The sequence below is a fragment of the Lissotriton helveticus genome, chromosome 6 (assembly GCF_964261635.1).
Source record: "Lissotriton helveticus chromosome 6, aLisHel1.1, whole genome shotgun sequence".
Lineage (NCBI taxonomy): Eukaryota > Metazoa > Chordata > Amphibia > Caudata > Salamandridae > Lissotriton > Lissotriton helveticus.
Window position 1 is genome coordinate 691691219 of NC_136067.1, and position 26255 is coordinate 691717473.

The following is a 26255-nucleotide window of genomic DNA, read 5'->3' on the forward strand; positions in this document are numbered from 1 at the left end:
AGATTGTGAAGAAATGGGGGCGTGTCTTAGGCTTCGTGAGGGGACTTGCGATGTGAAATAGTCTGACAGTTGGAAGGGGGAGGCTTCCTCATTTGGGGTTTGTGCTCGTGCTTCATGTCAGAAAGAGAAACTATCTTGTGTAAAACAGAGACCATCTGCTCTCTGGCTTGCAGTAACTATTTCTTAAAACAGGAACTATCTGCTGGTTCTGGGAATTGGCTGAAACACAGGAAGGGGTGGTCAATGAACTAAGATGCCAGGTGCAGGGTGTCTTACAGTTAAGAACAGGAACTATCTGCTGCTGGTTCCCAGAATTGGCAGAACCACAGAAATGTGTGTGTTCACAGTGTACAACCTTGTGCTTCCTCTTTCAGTTGGGGGTGGTCACAGGGCAGTTGGTGTGACAGGCTGAGTTACCAACAATGGACAGGATGTGGCTGAGTCTCTGGCACAACTGGGGAAGGCACACCGGCAGGCTTCTTGGAATTGGCTCGACCACAAGGAGCAAGGGGTTGTGCAAGATTCAATGGGGATGTGAAGGACAGTTTTCAGACAAGTTGCTGAGAGCATGTCACACACAAAATGGGTGTTTGTCTGAGAAAAATGGCTGTCAGGCAGAAACAGGGAAATGATGGGGCACAATTGTCAATTTTATTTCCACACTTCTCTCCTGGACTTCTTGACTTCTTGTTCTGTCCTGGCCGACACCTTGCTGCTGTTTTCGGGCAGTTTTTTCTGGACTCTAGCCTTCCTTCCATTCTGTCGCCCTTCAACCCCTTATCCCCGTGGATGATCCTCAAATGTTTTCTCCCTTTTCTGCTTTCCCTTCTCTCCTTACCCTTGCATCCCTCCCCCCCTCCCTTTGTGCTGTGACTGCATCCACACTTTTGGAACTCTGCTCTGTGATTTATTGAAATAACTCTAATCACTAGTAAATGCAGTAGACTCTTAGAGTATATCCATTCTTTTCCCCTCCCTATGTATATAGAGATAACTCCAATCACTAGTATATGCAGTAGACCTTTGTACTCTCTACCATTCCTATGTGACCCTTAGAGTATATCCAGTCATATCCCTCCCTATGTATATAGAGATAACTCTAATGACTAGTCTCCTATGTGACTTTTAGAGTATATCCATGTGTTTTCCCTTCCCTATGTATATAGTGATAACTCTAACGACTAGTCGCCTATGTGTCTGTTAGAATATATCCATGTGTATCCCTTCCCTATGTATATAGAGATAGCTCTAATCACTAGAATATGTAGTAGTCCGCGTTGCTCTCTGCCCTTCCTATGTGACTTTTAGAGTATATCCAGTCTTACCCCTTCCCTATGTATATAGAGATAACTCTAATCACTAGTTTATGCAGGAGTCCGCTGTGCTTTCTACCATTCCTATGTGACTCTTAGAGTATATCCATGTGTATCCCCTCCCTAAGTAGATAGAGATATCACTAGTATATGCCTAGATTTTATCCATTTGTACCTCCTCCCTGTGTTATTCTATCTCTTGTACATTTGCAATTTTTTCTGTTTGTACCTCTTTATAACGTATGTAATCCTAAGACTTTCTATAACCCATGTAATCCTCAATCCGTATGTTTTCAACTGGTTCTTATGTAAGTCAACAATTTGCAAATTCTTTTTGTACCAACAGTCCTTATGTTTGAAACTGGGTCCTATGTAAAGCGCTCTGACACCTTCGGGTAAAGTTCGCGCTATATAAAATCGCATAAATAAATAACACCTATGGAATGCCTCTCCTGGGCCAGAGTAATGCAACGTGTAAAGGGCTGTGATGGGCCCTAGGCCCACATGCTGGCAGGCACTCACACACAGACGCAGGACACACTAGAGGTACGGTGCAACTGGCCTAGAGCACGTGGGTTCGGCCTCTTTTATTGAAGCTGTGTCACCTGACCAGTGACATCAGTGGTGGGTGGGTGTTTAGTGCGAATACAGGCTTCAGCACTAGAATGCTGACTTATGCTGGGCATTACATCCCTTCCCAAATTGGTTAAAAATTAAACCAAACAGAAAAAGTCCAAAAACCTGTGGGGGACAAAAACATAGAAATGTACCATTGGACTTGTGCTTTCAAAACGAGTCTCTTTGGCTGCTTGCAAGCCGCAGGCAGTATAGTTCTAGCATTCAGGACTAACAGTTCTCGGTGGCACGGTTCGCAGTTGTTCGGCGGGTTCATTCTTGGTCTGTGCTGTCTGTCCGCTGTTCTCAGCCCTGCCTTTGCTTCGCTCTGTTGGTGATGAGAGATAGATGAATGACATAGGTGTCAACAGTCTTCTGGTTTCGTGATGTTTTCCGGGCAGGCTTTAGTGTTTACTCTTGGCAGGTGAATAGAGTAGGTGCACACATCCCTCTCACTAGGATGCCCCTCTCTCCGGTATTCCTCTCTCACCAGATATCCGGGAGGACCTCTTTGCCAGGCTTCCACTGTTCTGGTGTTTTTGGTCGTGTGGCTCCACCATAGCCTTCGGGCCGTGAGCGGGGCTTCCAAGAGCCTCACCGTCGTGTCCTAGTTCCACCTGAAGGTTGAGTTGTCGACTCTCTTCATTGCTCGCGAGGCTTTCATCCCCTTGGGTCCTGCAGACGCGCTTCTGTAGACCTGTCTCCCGTGCGGGACTTGCTGCCACCAGAGTCCCTTGAGGCCTCTGATTCTGGTTTGCCACGGGCTGGTGCGAGGTGGTCAGGTCCTCAACTTCCGGAGTCCTGAGTAGTCTCGCCATCCAATCTTCCGCTCAAACCCCAGAGGTAGATGTCACCAACAGTCTAGCTTGCTCTCTTCTGCGATCGCCATGTGGATGGATGGCTCGTAGGTGGTTGTCCTTGTTCTGCGCTGCCGGTGCTCTTGCCAGGCTTATCTTCCATTGCACTCAGGTGTTCCAGTGCTTGTCACCTTGCTTCTTTCCGCAGGGGTGGCTTCTTCTTGCAGTGGCAGCGTGCCATTCCGATTTCTCCATTCTTCTTTTCTTCTTAGTGGCGGTGGCCACTCTGTTCTTTCTTCCTTTTTCTCCTCTTCTCGCAACGTACCCTGGTCCCCATTTCTTCATCTTCTCTGGCCAGGCTTTCCCATGCAGCGCGCGCACTCTGCACGTGTCATCCTGGTCTTGTCCTTGTCCTAGGACACTGTCTTCTTGTCACTCACTTCCCAGGGTTAGCGTCGCGACCTTCACTTCCTCTTTCTGTCGCTTTAAATAATTACGGGGTTGAATTTCGTGGGTCCATGTCCTTTTCTTTATGGCGTCGCGCCCTTCTTCTCCCTGTTCCTTCTTGCGACGTGATCCGGTCACTATACTGCCTTGGTCTTTCCAGCCAGTCTTATCCAGGTAGCGTGCACTCCACCTGTTTCTCTCTGGTCTGGGCATGGCTCTCAGACACTGGTCTTCTCTTCTAGTGACTGGACCGGTTGTCGCCATCTTTTCAGTTGCTTCTTTTCTTTCCTTGGCGACCAGACTGGGTGGTCGGCTTTCACCTTCGGCATGAATCGTCATGCTGTGCTATCTTCTTCGTGGTCGCTCTTCACCGTCACGGTGTTTTGGCGTTGGCGCGCCGCTGTATAGTGTCACTCTGGCGCTCCTGATTCCTGGCTTTCCTGGCATGTTCCGGCGCAGTGCTGCGCTGTCCTGTCGTGCGGGATGTGGAATTCTTGCACTCCTGTTGCGTTCCTGCGCTGTCTCCTGGCGTCTTCCTTGCGCTTCCTGGAGAGTACCTGCGCTTCTGGCGTCGCAGTGCTGACCTTCGTTCCTCGCTCTCTTCTTTGAGCACTTTGGGCACTGCTGGTGCTTTCTTGTGCTTGACCACTGTCACTGTCTTTTCACTTGCGCAGCTCCTGGCCGTGTCGCACTCTAGATCCTCCTCTTACTCCTTTGGTGCCGTGTGGCGTTGCTGCGCCAATTTTGCATTGCTGCATGGCGTTGGTGTGCCAGTCCCATACTGCCTGTCCCCTTGACTTTCCTTCAGGGTTGGCTTGTCGACAACACTGTTCCTTTCTTCTGTGCTTCTGGCACAGTCTCCTTTTGTCCTCAGGAGGTTGCGTATTGACATGGCGTCGCGATCTGTGAGGGAGAGTATTCTGCGCAGATCTTCCTCCCTGTAGATGTGCTCACCGCAATGTCCCTGCGCTGTTGTCTGCTTGTGCCTTCGCTCATCTGGCACTTGGTTTGGCCAATGCTTGCTTGTTCTTCCTTGCGATTCTTCACCTGCCCGTAATTGCTCCCTCCGGCCACTAGATGGCAGTGTAGGGTAGACTGTGGAACCTTCCACTTTGCTCTCTGCTGGTCACGGTGCTTCAGGCTGCCCTCTTCACAGCAGCTGGGCCCCTGCTCCCACTCCTCACGGATGTCTCTCGAGGCTGAAATTTTTTTATCCCTATCATGGGGGGGGGTCTTTTCCCCCTTGCTGGACTCTCGCCGTGCAGCAGGACTTGTCTTCCGGTGAGTCCGTCCTTGATAGTATTTATTTTCCCTGGGCCATGCAGGATGGCCCAATGTACTTTCAGTGTTGGGGGGGGCGAATATTAACGCTGCTGCTGGAGCCTGCCTTTCTTGTGTTGTGGGCTTCGTGTTCACCGTCTCTCGGGGGTCGAAGAGTCACTGGTGCTGCCGGAGCGTGCCTGCTCGATTTGTCTGGGGCTCCCCTGGCCTCGCTGCCACTCCGGCTCCAGGGAATGCCCCTCTTTGCAAAGACCGGTAAATCCCTTGCTCCTACCGGCAGGCAGAGTGTCCTGTTGATGCGGGTAGGCTCCGCTTTGTCCACTTAGTGCCCGGCAGCTCTCTACACGCTGCGGGCACTCCTTTGGGTCTCCTTGGCTGTCTCGGTGTTCACGCTCTCTCACCCCCGCAGCGGCAGCCGCGCTCCACACATACAGCGCCGCGGGGGGCTCTGCTGGCCTCGCTTACTTGTCGGCAGCTTTCCTTGACAGCGGGTGGGCTCCGCTTTACTTCTCCAGGGCTCGGCAGCCTTCCTTTGTGTTTATTCACCCCGCCACCGCACTTCACACACACTGCGCGGCGGGGGACGCTGCTGGCAGGCCACGGGTGGGCTCCGCTGGTCTTGCTTAATTACTGGGCAAGTAGTTAATGTTCACAGCGGGTGGGCTCCGCTTTATATGTGTTGCTGGCGGTGCTAGCTGGCAACCGCCATTGGTACCGTTGTGTGTGTTGCGGGTGGGCTCCACTTACGATCACAGTCCCAAGGGGGGGGTCGCTTCAAGCTTTGGCGGCCCCCCAGGCAGTTTATATCACCCAGGCTCACCTCCGGCCTACGGGCCTCCTCTCACTTCGTCGCGGTCGACGCGGGTGGGCTCCGGTCTATCCGCGTTGTCACCATCTCCCTTGCGGCCGGTACAGGTGGGTTCTGGCCGGCCCGCTTATTCTCTTGGGGGCACCGCCACGGCAGGGCGGCATTCCGCAGGCTGGATAGGTGCGGGGTGGGTTCCCGATCACCTCCTCCTTTTCCCCCAGGCCCGGGGCTCGTCACTCGCCCCGTAGGCCTCTCGGCGGCCGGCTCATTCCTTAGGGGGTGTGCCTTCGCTGTTGGCAGCTCCCCTTTCCTTCTCCCCTTGATGTTTATCTCTTGTAGCTGGCACGCGTGGGCATCGCGTTACCGCCTCGTCGCCAATGTAAAGGGCTGTGATGGGCCCTAGGCCCACATGCTGGCAGGCACTCACACACAGACGCAGGACACACTAGAGGTACGGTGCAACTGGCCCAGAGCACGTGGGCTCGGCCTCTTTTATTGAAGCTGTGTCACCTGACCAGTGACATCAGTGGTGGGTGGGTGTTTTGGTGCGAATACAGGCTTCAGCACTAGAATGCTGACTTATGCTGGGCATTACACAACGCAGCCATGTGCTCTGCGTTGCCTTACTTTAGATTTATCAAGCAACTGAGGGTCACGCAAGGTGGCCTTGCGTGGCTTGATTAATCAAATCTTAGGGGTTGTGTCGCTTTTGCACCAGGTTGTGTGGTGCAAAAGCAACTCAACCCCTTGGTAAATATGGCCCAGAGTGTCCTAAAGGGTATGAAGAATCTAGTAAAATATTAAAAATACATAATCGAAGAAACAATTTAGCTTATCAAATGTAGCAGAGATAAATGTACAGTAGCCCTCCGTGAATTATTTTCAATGTATGAAGTGATCATTCTGCCCACTTCGCCTAATCTTGTTTGTATGAAAACACATTTGGTTTGGTAAAAGTTGTTGGTCCTTCAAACACCTTTGAAGGTCGAAGAAGTAAAAGTTAAAATCCACAGCCAAAAGACTATCCAGAATTAACACTAAAGACTGTGCTGCACTGGTGATACATCGATTATATTAGCCACTGCATGTTGCTATCAGGTACTGTGTTAGTAATGTAAAACCCACATTGTAGACATAAGGTCAGGTAAAACCCACAGTTGTAATTCAATCCGTTAAGATCTCCTTATGTTAAAATGACAACAGTTTTCAGAAATGACACGGTCAGGTTGGGAGAATTATTCGTCAGATACAAAACCACAAAATATTACAAGGAATACATTTATGTGAACAATACAAACGTCAAAACATTGAGCGAGACGTACACCAGATGTAAAGGGGATGAGTTGCCACTTATAAAGTAGTTAGGGGGGTCATGAAAAACTCTGCTATGCATCAGGTGGAAACTCACAGGCAGATTGGAGGGGCCAGAGGGAAGGGGCTGCAAGTTGGAGTCTAAAAGACAGATCATTGAACAGCCAGAGAAGGGGACATAGAACTTGTGACAGTAAAGTGGAAGGCTTCAAAGAGGAAGTAGTATACTGAGGTTCAGTTAAATAAGGGGGAAGAAAGGAGTTGACCATGAGATGGAGGGTGTGAGAGATGTGAACAAAGGCAGGGTGAAAGTGAAAGGAGGGTGGAGAGATGTGATGGTGAGAAGATGGGTAACAGAGGTGGACACAAACTGAGGATGGCCATACAGCTAGTGAGGCAGGCGATAGAGAGTTACTTATGGAAAAAAGGCACAGAGAGCTGCTTAAGGATAGACCAGACATGAAAAGAAAAGGGCAAATATAGAGTTCTGGTGACAGAAAGGAGGAGCTGCAGTAACAGAGGTTCAGCCTCCATCTGCCAACAGGAGGAAATGGGGAAGGCGGGTCATGCTGGTCTTCAAATTGCAGAGCAGGGGGCAAGAATTGAAGTGGGGATCACTGATGCATAGCAGAATTGGAGCCAGAGAACCATCAGCCAGCTGTGTGACCTTCCGGGTTGTGACAAGTTATGTTAATATCACTCGTACACTGTACACACACAAAAAGATTTCTTGGTGTTAACTGATGATTGTCAAAACATTCACAAGGCCAAAGTTAGCATTTTTGTTTAAAGAGCCATGTTTTAAGACAGAATGTAAAAGAAAGAAAGACATATGAGCAACATATCATGTGACATTTTGCTTTTGTCTTTAACCCCTTCCACGCTGATGACGAGCTGGGCTCGTCATGAGGTAGCCTCCTGCTACGCTGATGACGAGCCCAGCTCGTCACGTAAAATGCGGTTTCGCATAACTCCGCGTACGAGCGGAATTCTGCCCGCACGAATGCGGTTAAGTCAAACATCTGGTGCTTTTAGAGATCTCACACCTGCCACAGAAGTAGCTTTTGGGCTTTGTGAAGCACACTCATTGGACCAGACCTATGACAACCAGCAGGACTCGGCTTAGAGGGCAGCCATTTTCTCACCCTCTCCCTGGGTGCCAGGTTGTCCTCAATAGACCAAATATGGTAGGGAAGAAGGGAATTTACAAGTGCAGAGACAATGTTTGTTGTCTGGGGAGCGGGGGTTGGGCCATTCTCAAGCAACAGCCACAAACCTTCTCAAAGTGAACCACCAAAGTCACTAAATAAACCTGTGCTTAACCTTCTGGTAGCTTGATGCGGAAAACACAACACAAAAGGAAATCCACGCTGTTTTAAGAAAATAGAGTACATTTTACTAAAAACAGCTAAAATCCAATCAGAAGAACAAGAGTTATGCAATTGTAAATGTTTTGAAACAATCAAGGAATAAGAAGCAAAAATGCCAACCACGGTTCTCTGGTCACGGTGGACTGGGTCCAAGTTGCAAATTCAGGCTGACAGCGCTGGAGCACAGGCTGGATACAGGACTGTGTTAGTCCGCTGTCAAAGTACCTTGTGCCATGAGCATCAAGATGCAGAGTACTTGTGTTGAGCTGCATGGGACGGCGTTCAGAAGTCATCAACAAGGAGCTGTGAAGCAAGGTCCTGCATCAAGATGCATCACACACCAGCAGAGTCAATTAAGCCATCAACAGGAGTTTGCAAAGCGAGGCTGTGCGCCATTGGCGGGAGCTTCCGAGCATTTGCGCTGCAATGCACCAGCACCAAAGACCAGAGGCATTGATCTAGACCAGTGTCATCATCAAGCTTCGTCATCGGTAAAGAAGCAGCTGGGGTTGGGTGTAGGGCCTTGTGCTGCAATGCATCACTCTGGGCCTGTGTCGCTGACAAGCTGCGGTGAGCCGGCTTGAGATGTGAGGAGTTGCATTGATGTTGAAGAAGCCTGTTATTTCCCTGTGGTTTTCATCAGGTGGCTAGCCCACTGACCCTTGATTATTCTACGGAGTCCTGGGTCAACACAAGCACGCTGGATTCAGCAGGGCAGCTCACAGCAGCAGAAGAGTGCTTGTGCACCAACAGCAGGCCTTGGACAGCAAAACAGACTTGGACAGGTAAGCAGAGTTTAGGCAGCAGGACAGACTTCACAGCTGGGCCGTTCTTGTTACTCGCAAAGTCCCTTCATAGGTCCAGAAGTGATCTGAAGAGCTCGGTCTGAGGGTCCACTAATTGTACCAGGTGCCATTTTCAAGTTTATGAAGCTTCTAGAGTCCTCCTCCTACAAAAGTGTCTGGAATTTCTTTCCTCCCTGCCCTGGCTCCAATTCATATATGGCACAAAAGACTAGTATGAAACCCTTTGTGAGTTGGGTGAGGCACATTATTTGTGATGCGCAAGTGTGGAAGGTGATATATCCTCCCCCTTATTCTGCCAGAGATGGTCCATTCTGACAAAACCTATGCCCCCTTTGTCTCACTGTCTGTGATGAATACACAAAGACCAACTTAATACACTTAATCATGTGACCCAGGATAAAGGCTGTAGGCACCAAATGGTTAGGACAGGAAAATGCCTACTTTCTAAAATTGTAATTTTCAGAATTGTGACTTAAAATCCAACTTTACCAATAAAGAGGGTTTCAAATTACAATTCTTTAGATACCAAACATGTCTTTCTTACTGGCTCCCAATTAAATTTTATCACTTATTAAATGTAACAGGGTACCCAAAGTTATCCTATGTGAGAGGTAGGTCTTGTAGAAGTGAAAAATGAGTTTAAGAGTTTTTCACTACCGGGACATGAAAAAGTTAAAAGCACTTGTCTAACTATTTAAATACACTGCACCCTGCCCTATGGGCTGTTTAGGGCCTATGCTAGTGGTGACTTATATGTATCAAAAAGGCAGGCTGCATCCGGGCAAAAATTGTATCTTGCCAGGACCAACAGGCAATTTAAAACAGCACTCACAGGCTGATACGGCAGGCTTGGGACAGGTTTCAAGGGTTACTAAAGCGAGTGGCACAATCAGTGTTCCAGGCCCACAAGTAACATTTAATATTCAGGCCCTCGGTTCACGCACTACCACTTTACTAGAGACTTACCAGTAAATTAAATGTGACAATTTGGTAAAATCCAATTTCACCATGTTTAAAGGAGAGACCACAAGCAATTTAGCACTAGTTCTAGTGATAAAGTGTGCAGACTCCAAATGCCAACAAAACAAATTCAGACAAACAGGAGGAGTAAGGCAAAGCATTTTAGGGAAGACCCCCTTATGGCTGACAGGTCTAACAGATAAAACTGTAAAGGCACTTGCTGCATTTCTTTATCTCATATAGCTTATACTTTTAAAAAAATTAAGTGCCAGGGCCGAAGGTATCTGACATGAATCCACTGCCGCTGGTACCACTCACTTGTCACCTTAAACTGTAGGTTTAGATTCTAGTTTTATCATTTTAAAGATAGATTAAAAAGTAAAATGCTCCACTAATGCACTTCTCTATAAAAAAAAAACACACACAGCTCCATCATGTGAGATTCTAATAAATCTAAGATGGTGTTTGCAAATGAGCGCCGGTGCCAAGCACGGGCAAATATTTTCACAAATTAGGCTCTGATCTGACAAAGTAATGCATAATTAGCAGCTTGTTCATGAAGGCTATCATTGTGTGTGTTTGACAGTGTATTAGTAAGAAAATCACCATTATGGTTGGAAGTTAGTGCGTTTTAAAACATGATGTGGATCCTATGCAATGTAGCAGTATTGGGTATTAAGTGTTTGTTACGCTATGTTATGTTCTAGTGATGAGTCCTAGGGTGATGGTCCGTCTGGTGTTATGTGGCAGGCACTTGAAGATCTTATGTAGGATGAGGCAGACGTGGAAGCAGGAGGTGCTCACTGTGTTGACTTGTGCCATCATAGAGAGTTCTCAGGTTTCTTGCATTGCCAGTAGGTGTTGGTCCTAGCTCTGATGGCCATCAGCTGTAGTCCCATGGAGAGGTCTTGCTTCCGAAGAACAGAACTTTCCTTTTTCCGGAATTGAACTTCAGGCAGTTTGCTATCATTCATTCTGCTACCATGGTCATGCAGTTGGTTTAGGAAGAGGTAGTTTGTCTGTCAGAGAGAGGATGAGTTTTGTGTTTTCGGCATATGAGATAATGAAGATTCCTTGAGATCAGAATATGTTGGCTAGCGGGGTTATGTAGATGTTGAACAGGGTTGGATTGAGGGAAGATCTCTGGGGGGCTTCGCAGTTCAGTTTTTTAGTATCTAATGTGAATTGTTGCATTCTGATTCTTTGTGTTCTTCATAAGAGGAAGGATCAAATCCAGTGGAGGGTGAGTTCTTGGATGCCTATGTTGTGGAATCTTCTGATCAGTGTGTAGTGGGAGACAGTGTCGAAGGTTGCAGATCGGTCGAGTAGGATAGGGGCTGCTGTTTCTCAGTGGTCCAGTATGGTGCTAATGTTGTTTGGTGACTGCTATGAGCGCTGTTTCTGTGCTGCGGTTGCTTCTGAAACCTGTTTGGGTATTGTCCAGTAGGTGGTGAATCTTGAGGGGAGTTGAGAGTTGCTTATTGATGCCCTTCTCTATCACCTTCATTTCTAATCAGGGGATAGATTCAATTAAGAACCCTAGAGGTTGGAATCTATAACCTTAAATGCCAAAAAATAATATTACCTCTGGGACCATAGACTCAAAGTTCACTTAATACCATGGGTCTAACTATTTTCCCACGTCAATTTCAATAAATGATTACTCTAACTTACAATATTTTGACACTTACGGTAGACATACAACACCACATTTACTTATCTTTACGATAATGAACACCACAACAATACTGATTCTTCTTCAGATATTCTTTTTTTTATTTTTTTTTTAAAAGGGGGTTTAACATTCAGTTTTACAAAACCACAATTTGGTTCTTTTCATGCTCTATTGATACGTACATTTTTTGTGCAAAAATTCTCATATAACTGTTTTTCTGTAAACCATAAACAATATTTTTAAAAAACAGCGCATTATGCATACATGTTTTTTATATACACACAGAATCATCCACAAATATGCCATATTTTATGGTAATCCTACTTTTTTTTCTTCTATCTGGGATACATAAAACTGGTAATCCTCAGTGTTTTTTCACTAAGTGGTCCTATAAAAAACTAAGCTCGGGCAACATTCAAACGTTGTTCGCAGTTTAGATCATCTTATTTTTACTAAACTTGTTGGGTCTATTTTATTGTCCCAATTTTGTACTGGTAATCTGAGTCCTGTGAAAAGGGAGGTGAATTGTGTAGGTGCCAACGCGTTTAGACCTTCGTGCTGGGGACCAGGAGGATTTCTAGGAAGGTCTTCCTCAGGGCTGGGGCTGTGAGTGTAGGATTATTGTGATCTAATGTGCACGGGATATCTGGGGTCTTGTTCCTCCATCCCTTCTTGACGGACAGTGAAGATTTACATCTTGTTTTTCAGGTTTTCATTTTTCCTTTTGTCTGTTTGCTTCCTTCCGCTGATTATCAGAGCGGTTTGAAATCCGGCTTCTCGTACTACGCTCCAGTACTTCTTTCCGCGCTTCTCGAACTACGTCTGCATTTCATTTGCTTTGTTAGTTTCATTTCCATCTCTATCACCTTGGCAGATTACGGGAATAGGGATATTGGACAGAGGGTGCATAGTTGATTTGACTTCTGTGTTGTTACAGTCGTCAGGGAATGTGACGGATACTATGGAGGTGTTGATCATGTGGGAAAGAGCAGTACTGATTGGTAATGCTCCCATATTCCAGATGTCGTGGGCTCATGGGTCCATGGAGGCCCCGGAGTGGATGGTCTGCATTACTGAATCTGTGTTAGCTCTGGTGAGGAGTGGGCATTTGGTCAGATGGTTATCCTGATTGGTGGGGGATAGTTTGCAATGAGTTTGGCAGGGTTTGGTTGTTGTGGGAATATTAGAGTTTTTGTTGTGGAAGAAGTTTGATAGGTCGCTGTGGAGTTCTTGATAGGGGGAGATGTTGACTGTTGTGGAAGGTGTGGTGTAGTGCTTTATGATCAAAAAGATCTATTTGCTGCTCTTGGAGCTTTCTTCAATGTGTTCAGCTACTGCATGTTCTTGGTGTCTCATAGTTGCTAGTGGTAGCATCTAAGACCAGCCTTGTAGGTGTTGGGTCTGAGGGGTTTGAGGGAGTTTGCACAGTTTCTGATTCAGTTGTTGAAATTTGTGAAGTCAAGGTCCTTCATGGGGTTGGGTTGATACATGGTGAGGACGCTGAGCCAGTTTTCACTTGACGATCACTAGACGAAGACAAGCAGCCGTATTCTGTATTCTTTGCACAAATAAAATCATACACAGGTACAAAATCTTCTAAAATCCAGTTGACATAATATTGTTTCTGAGACCACTTTAATCCTGATGACAGCACCTACTTGAGGCTTCAATTAGCTATTTGAGTCCACCTTGAAATTCAGACTTATATTTGTGTCAATGGCTGTTTTTAGGATGTGTATTGCATCTGCCTGGTTAGATGAACTGGCACCCTCATTTCACCAATGGCTCGCCAGATTACTAGCCACATTTAATCTGGAAATTGCAATGTATAAAGGGAAAGGTAGAAGGAAACACACTGCTGGCCTGAAAATCTGGGCTCCGCTACAAGAATGGTGTGTTAATCAAGGCAAAAATAACAATAATAATAATAGGCAATTCCTTTATACCTAAACTAGATCTATTGGTGTCACTCTTAGTGAAGTCTATATATGGGGTTTTATTATTAAACCATGTAACAACTGGATAGAGGAACTGGTAACAGCTCTTGTATCTGTATTTTAACTGGCAATGGCCTCTGTATTCTTAATTGAAGATTTTTATGCTGTGCTATTTCTATACATGTGTTTAGTTTGATGTAGCTTGCTTTATTACTTTCCAATGACAGTTATATGACTGATTTCAGGGCACAGCACACAGTTATTTTACGGGGCCAAACGATGCATAATGTGGTATTCATATTGTATACTTTTCTTTCTTTATCTTCTCTTTTTCTTTAGAAGTCTGCCAGACTAAGGGGTGGGGGAGGGATAGGGGGTTACGATGAACTTTCTCAGTGTAAATTTATGTATTCTATGATTTTATATAAAAATCAATAAAAATCATTTCAAAAAAACAATAAATAAATTCAGACTTTCAGAACATTGACTATGACTGTGTGTGGTCTCACACACTCAGGTCATTCATTTGACACCTAGTGTTCTTCACATACACATAATTTAAAGACAATTAAATTAAATTAAATTGGCAAAGCAAAAAAAGAAAAACGATTCTTCCTGAAACCACTGTTGTTGATGAAGGTCTCTCATGGAAAGTGTCAAGTGGCACTTTTCCTCCATTCTTGCCTTCTAGGCTACAACTGGTCTTTTCTGAGTTTTATCTAAATATTACAAAGCCCTCTTATAGAACCCCTCAATGTTTCATGTGCCCTCAGAGCGGGGTGTTGGACTTGATGTCCACACAAAGTGGAAGATGACTGCTTCCACATTACCAGGCTGTGGGGAAACTGACAATTGATGGCAGCAGACTCATAGTGCAAGGGTCATAACCCACATTTCTCTCTTTTTGGGTTATGGCCATTCCAGATTCACTTCTTTGGAGCAGTCCCTGCTATCTGTGCCTCCGAGGCCCATAGTTGTGTCATTATTGTTCGGCTTCTGGTCTGCAATTCATATTCAGTTCAGAGACATGCATTTGATGATCATACTTCATAAAACAAGTTTCAGTGCACAGCGAGGGCTCTCCAAGATCTTCAAAACAACTGCACAACCACACTTGAGGTGGCTGGCCTATGACTTTTCAATTCACATCCAGTTGACCAATTATAGGCTTCACACTCCCTTTATTCTAGAAAAGTCAGCAGGAATGCTGTATGCAAATATTGTCTGGAGTTAAAACAGTTTAAGTTGCAAAGGACCCTGGCTTTGCAACAGTGCTGATCTATTTAGGAAAAATGTTGTCCTTTTAAAAGAAAGAAGTGTTTTGTACTTTTTTAATCTGAAATACGTTTTGCAGTATCAACTCATACAAAAACTCGTCGTATGTAGAATTCCCCTTTGCAGCTTTCCAACGACTAGGGATGAACCGGGAATAAACTGTTACCGGCGACCCCCAGCACACATTGAAAGAAGAAAGAACAAGGAGAAATAATGTTATTTATCCTCGTTGCATCTCCACTACACCACCCCTGGGGAGGCGTAGGCTTTTGACGCATTCCCAGGTTTAGGAAATCTCGTCAAACTGGAAATGTGTTAAATGCCATGGGTGTTACTTGGGAACACCTACGATAACGCCCATGGCATGCCTCCCTTTCGCAGGGTGAAGCAGCCCATATCTACAAGGCCATGAAAATCCACCCAGGGTGGCTTTACATTGCCTTGTAGAGATGGCCCTGCAGTGTGCACTGCCGAACCTTCTGTAAAAGTGACATTCTGGCAGTGCAGGGGCCTTGCAAATGAAGCCCTCTCTCTACATATCAGGACTGCCACTCCACTCCTCAAGTTCCGCAAGACCCAGATGTTCAACTTGTACTACCACCACACCTACGCTCCTGCTCCTGGATACCCTCACGGGTGATAGGTTACGCCATACAACAATAGTGCCCAGGGTGAAGAACATGCAACGTGCGCATGACTATTTGGCCGGGCCAAGACGGCCGGCCAAACAATCATGCGCACTTACAGTGTGCCACCACTCCTCCCCCTGCTCCTCTGTTATCAAAGCAGCCTGCCGCCCATAAAGCTGCCGCAATAGGAACACATAAAATGATAACTGTGTGGTATTATTATTTTATTTTCCCCTTATTTCACTGCTGTAAAGCAGTGGGGTGACGCTCCTCCACCTTAGTGGAGGAACTGCCACTGCTTTAAAGCCACACTAGTTATAGCAACACAATAACCAATGAAAAGCACACATCCAGAAGACTTGCCTATGCACTCCTTACTGCCCCAAGACCTGGATTGGACCCTTAGCATGTCGTTTCAGACAGTATTCTCCACTTCTGTGGAGTCCCCAGTCCATCAGAGCTATTTGGCTACTATCCGTTAAATCGCTAGAAAACCAGAATTTAGCGGTGCTGTATGTTTACCTACATGCATGAATTTTACACACTTACTTTTTGTAGTATAGCCTTAAATGTGTTATTATGCACAGCTATAAATGTTAAGTGTAATAGCATTGATAATTGTATGTTTATAGTGCTTAATTTGCAAAAAAGAATAAGGGTAGAGCCTAGAGGCCTTATGTTTTTTCTTGGAAGACTGCAGATGGCACTGCTAATAGCCAGGTTTGCCAATTGCCCATTCTACCACCCCCTCATACTTTATGTTTCTTAATCCCATTAATCCCCTTCTTTAAGGTTCTTTCCATCCGCCCATTCTCACTTTCTCATTGTTTTGCAAGCCTTCTTTTTCTCCTTTCACCATTTTATGCCTTGCTAGCCGTAGCTGTGGGCCCAAGTCTGATGATGAAAACATTTTCTGGTGCCCACCAACTGCAACAACCAGCACAAATTACGCACTGGTTTAGTAGCTTTAATGTCTGTCCATATGTTGCACACGGTGCGTAAAGTTATTTCCCGATTTTTCTCTGTCTATGCTACATCCACAAAGCGTTTGCTTGAGTTGACCTCGGTTGCCAGCTCCCTTCGGCACGTCTTTTTTTTCCATGTCAAGTTGAAAGGAGTAGGGCTATTGGGTTGTGCCCCGGACCATCCCACTAACCCAGCGAATCATGCCTATCTATCTCAGCATTTATCTTCAAGTGAAAAGCACACCCGTCCCGCCAGTTACTTCAGGGCCTGTATTTCAAACTCTTCAGCAGCACCAGGGGCGGACCTTCTCGCGCGCAGATAAGCGCGCACTTTAAAGAACGTTAACGAATGCCTTTCTCGATTTAAAGAGCCAGTAGCAATTTGTAAGCCGGGAGGATGCCAGGCACCGTGGAAATCTAATCGTGGCCCACGCTAAGAAAACATGAGGTAATTGAGCACGGCTGTGAAAAATGATGTGGTTGGTGTCAAGAATGTACCAAGCGAAAAAGTTCTAAGCACGTTGAATTATTGTCAAACCAAGGCCTCGCTCGGCAAATCTTCCCCGACTGCAGTCGGTAATGGGCGCAAGTACTAACGGCTTTCTTGTTATTTATTGAGATGTAAACTGGGTCTTGGTGAGCTCCAGGGCACGGTTGTTTTGTGAAAGGATGTTTCACCTCTTAAGGCAATGGTTACCTTGTGCTGCCAGCAGTGCTGGTCTGGTGTTTGCTTAAAGAACAGTAAATCTGCCCCTGGATGCTAGCCTTAAATAACTGACCTCCCTTTGTAGAAAAATAACTTAATTGTTCTTAAACCCCACGCTGACAGAACAACGACCCTGATGATATTTAATGATGAATCGAAAACTGTGTTCTCAAAGAAATGGGATAGTTACAGGCACCAGGAAAAGCATCTGTGAATCGCCATGTTTTTCGACAATGATTTTATAGGGTAAAATATAGGTATACTCCACAACAAACCTAATAGTCACAAATATGTTGGACTACATACTTTGCTGTATGCGTTCAGAGCCCAACAAGACAAGCAGCACTCACTTGGCCCCAGCCATGGTGGTTAATTAAGCACTCCCAAGAACAGACCCAGGCAGAGGCATAGCTATCAATAGTGAAATAGGGGCGGTGGCTCAAGGCATCAGGGATGCCAAGAGTCCACTGCACCCCAGCTGAATTTTACAAACAAACCAAGGGATAGTACCCCATTTTCCTTGGTTGAACTAGGCCCCTGGCAACTTTTCTTTACCCCTAGACCTTAAGAGTGTATGGATTAATGACATCTATGCTCCATTTTTTTCTCCCTGGCATAAATCCCTGCACCAGCAAGACAGGAGGACGCATTTTCTCTTTCATCGCAGCTAAAAGTTGGAACAAACTCAGGGCCCCATTTACAATATTTTGGCATATTACAGGGCTGCATGTCTTCCTGCTGCACTGCCCTATATCAAAAGAAAAGAGCAGAAACATGCAGTTTTTATTAGATATGGCACACTCCTGTGCTTTCCCCCTGTGCTGGGTCACAAATCGCTGCCATGCACCAACGCAGGCAACCTTGCCTCATGGTGCAAGGGTGTCTGCGTTTTAGGGGTGATTGTTTTTGTGCAGGAAAGGAAATATTCTTGCACAAAAACAATCAATGAAGGTGATTTCCTCTTTCTATAAGTGCTGCTGAATGCAGCACACATAGAAAGAGGAAAAAATGGCGAGAAATAATGTTTCTCCTCGCTGCTCCTCCCCTACGCCACCATGTTTGCCACCATGGGTGGCTCCTCCGCCACTGCATTTTCTTTTTCGTAGGTTCGGGGCTGGTTTAGGGCGAGGTGGGGCTGGTGGCAAGGGGGAGGAGAGGTTTGTGCACCCTAACTGCGCATGACTGCTTGGCCAGCCGTCTGGGGCCGGCCAAATAGTTATGCACACTTAGCATGTTCCCCTAAGCTCCCTGTCCCTGTCTGAGCACATTGATTGGCTTAGGGGAGCGTGGAAACTTCCTCCTTCCAGGTCAAAGCAAAGTAGGAGAGACCTCGGCCGGCGCCTGTGGGGACAGAGGTAAGTATTTTTTTTTTTTATATTTTGTTTCCCCCCCACCCTGCACCCCCATTCCCTGCCAGCTGCTACTGTATGCCGCTGATGTCCCGTGATATGGCCTTCTATGGCTTTGAAAACTGGGCCAAGTACAACCCTCTTTGAACTTGTCTCCCGAGATAGCAAGGGCTAGCAGTCAAAGGCTTCTCAATGAGGTAGTGTGTGGGTAAGAGTGCAGAACTCAATACCCAACCAACAGATCTAAAGTATTGTCTAGCCCAGTGCTTATATTTTAGGTTAAAGAAAGTACATTAAACTCACAGCAAAACCAAATACTAAACTGGTCAATCGGAATGCAATTACACTGTTGTAACATAATTCATGTTTTTCAGTACACTTTTCCCACTAGAAGAGATATTTCATGACTACAGTTACCAATATAATGTGTGCACAGGTATCAATGTGGCACAGGTGCAGAGTTCTTCACGTACCCACTCTGGTCAATTGTTCAAATCAGCTCAAAGTGTTATACCTATGCTTTCCCTTGAGAAACAAAGTCTGAAATCCCTGCAGGAGTATCTTATGCGCACTCTAGTCTCCCATTTCAGTTGCAGTCTAGACTCAGCTTTTACCTGCTGGTTGTCATTGCAGTTCTTGCAGCGCACAGGATTTTGTACGTGTACCCAATGTCATGGTAGGAGCTTTGCTGCCTCTGGGGTGCAGTGATGATATTAAATAGCAACGGGGATCTATGAATGAGATCTGCATGGCAGGTCACTGTGGGGGCACTCATCTTTAGCAGTGGCAGCCTCCCTGGCCAGGTACAGACAAGTTATCTGGTTCAGCAGTTGCGGCCCCCAGGCAAACTCATCTGGAATGTTGTTTCTTCATGAGTTGCGCTCTCTAGGCCGATTGGTGCTTTCCCATTTAGCATTGACACTGCTCCTCTTTCGAATGCCAGTGGTGGCAGCTCCAATCTGTTGGGCTCACATTGGATAACTGCAGTGGTTCCCCCGTAAATAAGGCAAGCTAAACATTGAAGATTGGAGTTGCAACACCTGCTACTTGATAGGTTGCAATGACAATGACTTTTACGATATGAAGTTATGAATCCTAATGTAGCATAAACCTTAGAACAATGATTGCAGGAACTGGAAAAATTAATCTTGGAGAATGCTGCTTTATGGTGTTGAAATGTAAATGTCATGCATTCATTCTGCTAGTGCATTGCTCTGTGTAAAGTTAGCATTTGCGACACCATTTGAAGGTGAGCTACCATTTGAGCCATGATCTAAACTAATTTCTGTCTCACTTTGTCTGCCTCAACAGAAAGCAGCTACAAAATTCTTTTCTGTATTCCACCAAGGTTGAGCTTTGCTATGCTAATGAATAAACTATTTTTGTTATTGCATACCTTTCTCGTTAGATAGGCCTCCTCCCACCTTTACAGCGGCGGGTGCAGGCCGAGTAACCTTTGCTCTGAGATAACATGTACCCGGTCCTGGGATTGTAACTCATCCTTCTGTATCTCCGTTATTCACTAGCTACCTACTGGAAATTTCCAGTCTGGGCGTGTCTTTAGTGATCCTGAAAATGTACATTATGCGTTGTCCTGTTGGTAGAAGTTAGTCTCTCTGCAGCAATCTAAGGAGGCTGGTCATACCAGATTCCACTCAGTGTACTTTCAATAAAATATCTTTGGTTTGTATTTTCTACTGTCTGACAGACTCTTCATTTGTGAGGAAGGCCAAGAGGTGGTTGCGAGTGACCCGGGTGACCTTAATCAGGTCACTTCCTACAGTTGGCACCCGAACAGGGACTCCATTGGGTGCCCATCCCGGGTGAGGAGGTCGGGCCACTTCGGGTCGGACGGGCGGACCGGGGATCCCTGCACCAGAGAGCCTTGTACTTGCAGCTGCCCGTCTGTCGTACCAGGCGGTGCCTCGTCCAGTGGTCATCCCGACTGGGGTCCTGAACGGCGAAACCCTTGGATTTGACCGCTTGGTTCAAAGAGTCGCAGTGGAGAACAAATTCATTTGACCTGTGTGCACAGGTGAGTTTATTTTGGTTCTTTGTGGATATGTATTTGGCACGGTCCGAGGACGGTCTTGGACAAGCTTTTGAATTTGTTTGAGTTCTTCATGAACATGGTACCATTTTAACTTGTATTTGATGAGGTTTAAGGACCAATTTTGGGTAAAGACATTTGCAAATATCTGCTCGGCATAAATAGTGAACTTGTTTTCTTTTGAAAAAATGCCATGCCTTAGCAAAGTGTTTTGTTTGGGCTGTTGTTGTTGTTCTGCTTATGCTCGATTGGAAGAAAGGCAGCCAGCACCCCCGGAAGGCACCCCAAATTGTGACATGTATGTAAAACATGGCCTTGGCCTATTATGTTTAGTACGTTATGGCACAAATATACGAAGGATAATGCCGAGTTGCAGTGGCCGTTGACGCACACTTACAGAAAATTAATTTGCTACAGTAATACATTGTTTGCGAAGAGGAGTAGGCAGTCGATGTTTGATTCCCTCAGAACATGGCAAAAGGAAGCTCAACGGAGACAAATGAAAGCAGAGAAAGAGGCCTGGAAAGAGAGAATACAGACTGACTCAGGAAGCCATAGCGCATGATAGAGAGAAAATAGGAAAGGGAATAGAGTGTTGCTTTAGGAAGTTTAGATTGCAATGGGAAAAGTCTTATGTTGTCCAAGAAGAGAATGATACTTTTGTGGAGGAATTGTTGGATCCTCGACCCCCGCCTCCGTATGCCACACAGAGGGTATACCCCCGTACTTCCCCCGCAGTCCCAGCTATCTGGTTCTTCTGTTCCTGCTGTCTCTGTCTCTGCTACTGTTGCTTCGCATACCTTGGCCACAGTACCTCCTGTGTATTCTTTGTCATCGCCGTCTGTGGCAACTACGACTGCTAACGCTTCGGCAACACCTGTATCCCTTTCACCAGCTCTTACACCCACGACCCAGCCAGCAGCGACGTTATTGCCCGGTACCTCTGTTATTACTCCCACTGTTTTCCCTTATTCCCCGATGTTGCAGAATATTGAGACACCAGTGCGCTGCCCTGAGGATAGGGACTGGACTAAAATTAAGGACCGGTTAGGACGGACGTTGATACGATCTGATGTGGAGGAAGCTGACAAAAAGGTGGTGCCTAATCAAGCAGCTCAATCGGCTCTTAACCCCATTTACAGTGGGGAGGATGTGTGGGGTGTGATGAAAGATTATGAGCCATTTGTGCAGCAGCATACCCTCAAGCACATGTCGGCTACTTTGATTGGACATTGGGAACAGTGTTTCAATGATGTAGCTCCCCAAATTATTTACAATATTAGGGATCATGCATAAGCTTCTGGTATGGCACCTGGTGAGGTTTTTAGTAATGTTATGACACTGGTCGCTTATCGAAATAGGCTACTTGAAAAGAGCCCGAAGACAGTATCCCAGTGTCCGATGAGGGAAGTGCATCCCATATATCACCCTGAAATACCTGAGCTGCCGGATCAGCATGATGAAGTTACTAGACCACGGTTGGAGGCCCGGTTTCAAGAACAATGGGTTTATACTCCATGGAAAATGAGTGAGGTTTTGTCCCTTAAAACTCAGCTACCGGACCTTAGAAAAAGTCCTGCTGCATATTGTAAAGAATTACAAACTCCCAAACTGCGGCTGACTCTTGGTTCAGCACCTCAGTTTCCGTTAGATAAATGTATATGTCCTGTGCATAACACTTCTGAAGTCCAGACAAGAAATATTAAGATAATGAAAGGTGCACCACGAAAAGAGTTCAAACGCTAATAAGGAAGTCCTTTAAGTTTCTTTTATTCTTTATAGTAAAATATGCAGTCAGACATCATCCAACGTGTTTTGTTCTTTACAAAAGAACTTCTTCAGGGTAATATCGGTAATTAGCCAAGGTCATGTCGAGGTCAAATCACAGAGGTACTTTAACAGAATCCCTACTGGATGCCCCTAAATAAGACTTCTATTACATCAATAGCAGTCAAAACGGTCTGTATCAGTAGTGTGAAAGAGTCATTATGAGGTGTATCTCAAAAGGTATATCACAGGTTATCCCATCTGGAGGCCCACAGTAAGAGTTCCACTCTATCGATTCCAGCCCCAGATGTCTAAAGGGTCTTGTAAATGTGAATGGCAGGTGCGCACACAGGAAAATTACTGATGATGAAGGTAAGGGGAATGCCTTTGCAGACCAGACTGCTAAGGAGACAGCCCGAACGGAGATGAAAAGGATGTTTGTAGCAGGTCCCGCTAGGTGGATGCCCGAGGTCACCATGTTTGAAGATATGCTGGAAAATGTCAAGGAGATACAGAGTGTGACACCTATTGAGGACTTGGGAACATGGCAGGAAAGTACAGCACGTTTGGAGTAGGATGGGTGTTAGACTGATAAGTCAGGGAAACATAGATGGATGTTACAAGATGCATATGGCCTTCCTGTAGTCACCATGGGGCATGGGCCAGCTCATATTCATGCTAAAGGTATTTGCAAGTTGTTAGACCCTGCATGGCAAAATGATAACATCCAGAAGATAGCTGCGAACTTGGTTAAATATTGTGTGATGTGTATGATGCACAATCCAGGAAAGGGTACCCCTACCCCACCAGGAAATGTTCTCCTCCCACCTTCCCTTTTGAGGTTTGAGGTCCTCCAGCTCGATTATATAGAAATGGACCGAGTCAACAATTTGAGGTATGTGTTAGTGGTTGTCTGTGCATTCAGTAAAGGGGTTGAGCGTTACCCCACCAAAGAGAACACAGCCATAGCGACTGCGAAAGTACTCCTGAAGGAGTTCTTTCCTCGTTTCAGCTTGCCCCATTTGATTTGGAGTGATAACGGAAGTCACTTCAGAGCAAAAGTTATCCAGATAACATGTGAGGGAATGGATATCAGGCAAAGGTTTCACGCTGTGAATCACCCCCAGTCTGCTGGTTTGGTGAGAAGTACAACCGTACTCTCAAAATGAAATTAGCAAAAATTCAGGAGAGCAGGGGGTTGCAGTGGCCAGATGTTTTACCATTAGCCCTTTTGTCCACAAGAACGACACCCGATCGGTTCTCATAATTTTAATATAGTCTATTGGTGTACTATTTGTATGAGTTAACTAATCTACATTCTATTCACCAACAGATCCAGGACTGCCTCCCACCAGTACCCAAGGGGCCAGGTCATGACATTCGGCCTGGGGACTACATATTCGTCCAACATTTTCAGAGAAAGAAGAGTTCGGAGCCGAGGTGGAAGGGGATGGACCAGGTGCCCCTTGCCACATGCACTGCCATTAAGGTCGCAGGCCAAAAGAACTGTATACACTGCCAGCATTGCCGCAGAGTGCCTCTTCCTTTACCCTACGATAAGTGGGTCGCAAGGGAATCGGGAACTCGGAGAGCAAGCAAGTCCCCAGATTTGTTCCCTTTTCGAATGCTAAGCTCACATGAACCCAAACAGAGGCTGAAAACGATGAGGTGCTAAATGTTGCAGTGCCCCTAGAGATTAGGGCAATTCCAGACCCCCCTTCTACTGGCCCCTTTGAGTCTGAACTCCTCTTTATTGATCCCTTTGTGCCTGGAGTAGCTAGGTACAATTTGCGCACTCGAAAGAGGAACAGTGCACCAAAGGAGAAGTCAGATTAGTAAGGATGGACTGTACCAGTCAGGGTGTACCTTGCCTATGATACCAACAGCAGATTAGTGAGAGGTGAAATCGGTGCATTGTTAGGACATTGGACAGGATCTATTGAACATGCTTCCCCAGAGTGAGGTGCGGTATCCTGGACGACGTGTGATTTCTTAAAGAGCTATTGAACAGCTCCAGCGCCGGTGCTCAAAAGCGCCAACGTTGATGAACAATAGGAGCCTGCCAGTAAGGCCTAACAAACACTGGGAACTCTTGTCTTTTGCTAGTTGCTGTAATTGCACCCCCTTTTCATTGGTTCCACAATGTATCCATTTGGGCAGCCCATTACTGAGGAAGAACAGCCATTTGTACCTCTGCGCCCAGAGTGGGGTTGGTCCACAAAAAGTAAAATAGTTTTCACATCCATAGTTGCTATTGCATTGATATTTATGTTGAGGATATCTTGGTTTTTAGAGTAAAAGTATCCTGCACGTTCTTTGATTGGGACAACACCCATTCCCCCTGAACACATGTATGTTACTTTGGCCCCTCACAAAGGAGATCATCGGAACACTTATGCAGACAATGTTGCATTAGGCCCATGATACTTCCAATGCTACTAATTGTTGGATCTGTAGATTACTCCCCTTAGTTACACATAGGAGTGATGTTTTGTTGTCAATGCCATTATCCTATCTAGGAAGTTGCAAGAGATGGTTTGCACGGTTTACTATGGTGTGTCATTATTTTCATTTCTCTGGTATGAATATGACGTCTGCTGACTCCCGCACTGTGTTGGAATATATAAGTTTCCATCAAGGGTTTACTTCTGCGGGGTTGGGAGAACCAGGTACCCCGGGTACATTGGCCCCAACAGCTTGCATGAATGTATATGAGCAGGTAAAGAATGCAACATGGCTTTGAAATTAAATGTTAGATTTCCAAGGGTTCAATGCTACTGAATATTTCAAATCTTTCCAAACACCCAATATCACACCGGAAAAAGCAATGCCAGTACCAGTAGTCAACACAACAGCTGGTTTCTGTGTTCGGGGAATAGGGAAGGTGCAAGTGAGGGAGAGTAATTGCAATTATACATATACGTTGAGTACGATTAGTATCCCACCTTTGCTCCCACCACATAATGTCTATTTTGTTTGTGGATCCCAAGCTTAAGTTTGGCTTCCTAGGGGGTGGTCAGGTATATGCTATCTCTCTTTTCTTCTTCCCCAGTGTATATAGCACCATCCAATTGCCATAAGGACCATCAATTGTAGCGTAGGAGTGCATACATGTCCTGAGTTAGAAGGGTTATTAACACCGAAGACATAGATAGGACAGATACCACTTTGCAGAAGTTCACAGATGCCATGAAAGGTATCAGACCCTTTTGGTGCCCCATGTCCAACAGCATTATTATCCGTCAGCTCACGAGACTTGTAGAAGGGTTCATTAATACGACAGCAGGGATTCTGACGAATATCACAGCTGAGCTCCAGGCTATGAGGCTTGTTGCTTTACAAAACAGGATGGTGTTAGACATTATCCTTGCTGACCAGGGAGGGGGCTGTTGCATCATTGGCAGTAGCTGTTGTGTATACATCCCAGACCACACCCCAATGTATATGCTGCCATACAGAAGTTGCATAGGCTTTCATCTGACATACACCAAGAGAATGGTACCTGGACACTCTCTGGGTGGTTCTGGGGCATATTCGCATCCTGGGGTTGGAAGATTCTTGATTTTCTAGCAATAGTCGCTGGTATTTTTTTCACTTGTTGTCTCTGTATCCAATGTCCCCACCACCAATTGGCTGGGAAATGGCATCCCTCTGAACACTTCCCTTAGCGACAGGAATGAATACTGGGTTGGTCCAGTCACATTGTTCAACCTCCCGTTTTGACAACTTCATCAAGAAACACGCCTGTGAGTCTGAACGACGCACAAGCAGCCTCTTGTTCCCCCAGCCCGTACTCCAGAGAAGTCCTGAACCCTTCCTTATGTCAGTCACCTGAACAGGTGATGTGAACCTGGACAAGCCTTTTAGAAAGGACCCAATGATTTACTTCCAGATCCATATTTCTAAAACATTTGCCACCATCATGCCTCAACTTCACCGCTTGCTGCCTCTGTAGCATATGAGACACAAGACCTTTACCCTCTGGGCTTTGTTTGTTATGTTTGTTCTGGAACCATTCTGGACATAGATCCATGTGTACTTTCCTTCCTCTTAAAAGAGTAAAAGGTGGCACACCGGTAGTACTATGAGGTGACATAATTATTTGACCACAACTTTGCCTCAACAAAATCCTGAACATCCTGGCAGGGCAGCCTGTATACCTTCCTTCTCCAACTTGTTTGCCCTCTCAACCAA

General features: G+C 45.9%; 1 long non-coding RNA gene across 1 annotated transcript; it reads left to right on the forward strand.

Moving 5' to 3' along the window:
• Nucleotides 1–16484: 16484 nt before the first annotated feature.
• LOC144761487 (uncharacterized) lies at nucleotides 16485–24308 on the forward strand. The gene is made up of 3 exons (XR_013595743.1): nucleotides 16485–16637; nucleotides 19953–20279; nucleotides 23395–24308. It is a non-coding gene; the product is annotated as an uncharacterized LOC144761487 (long non-coding RNA).
• Nucleotides 24309–26255: the final 1947 nt, after the last annotated feature.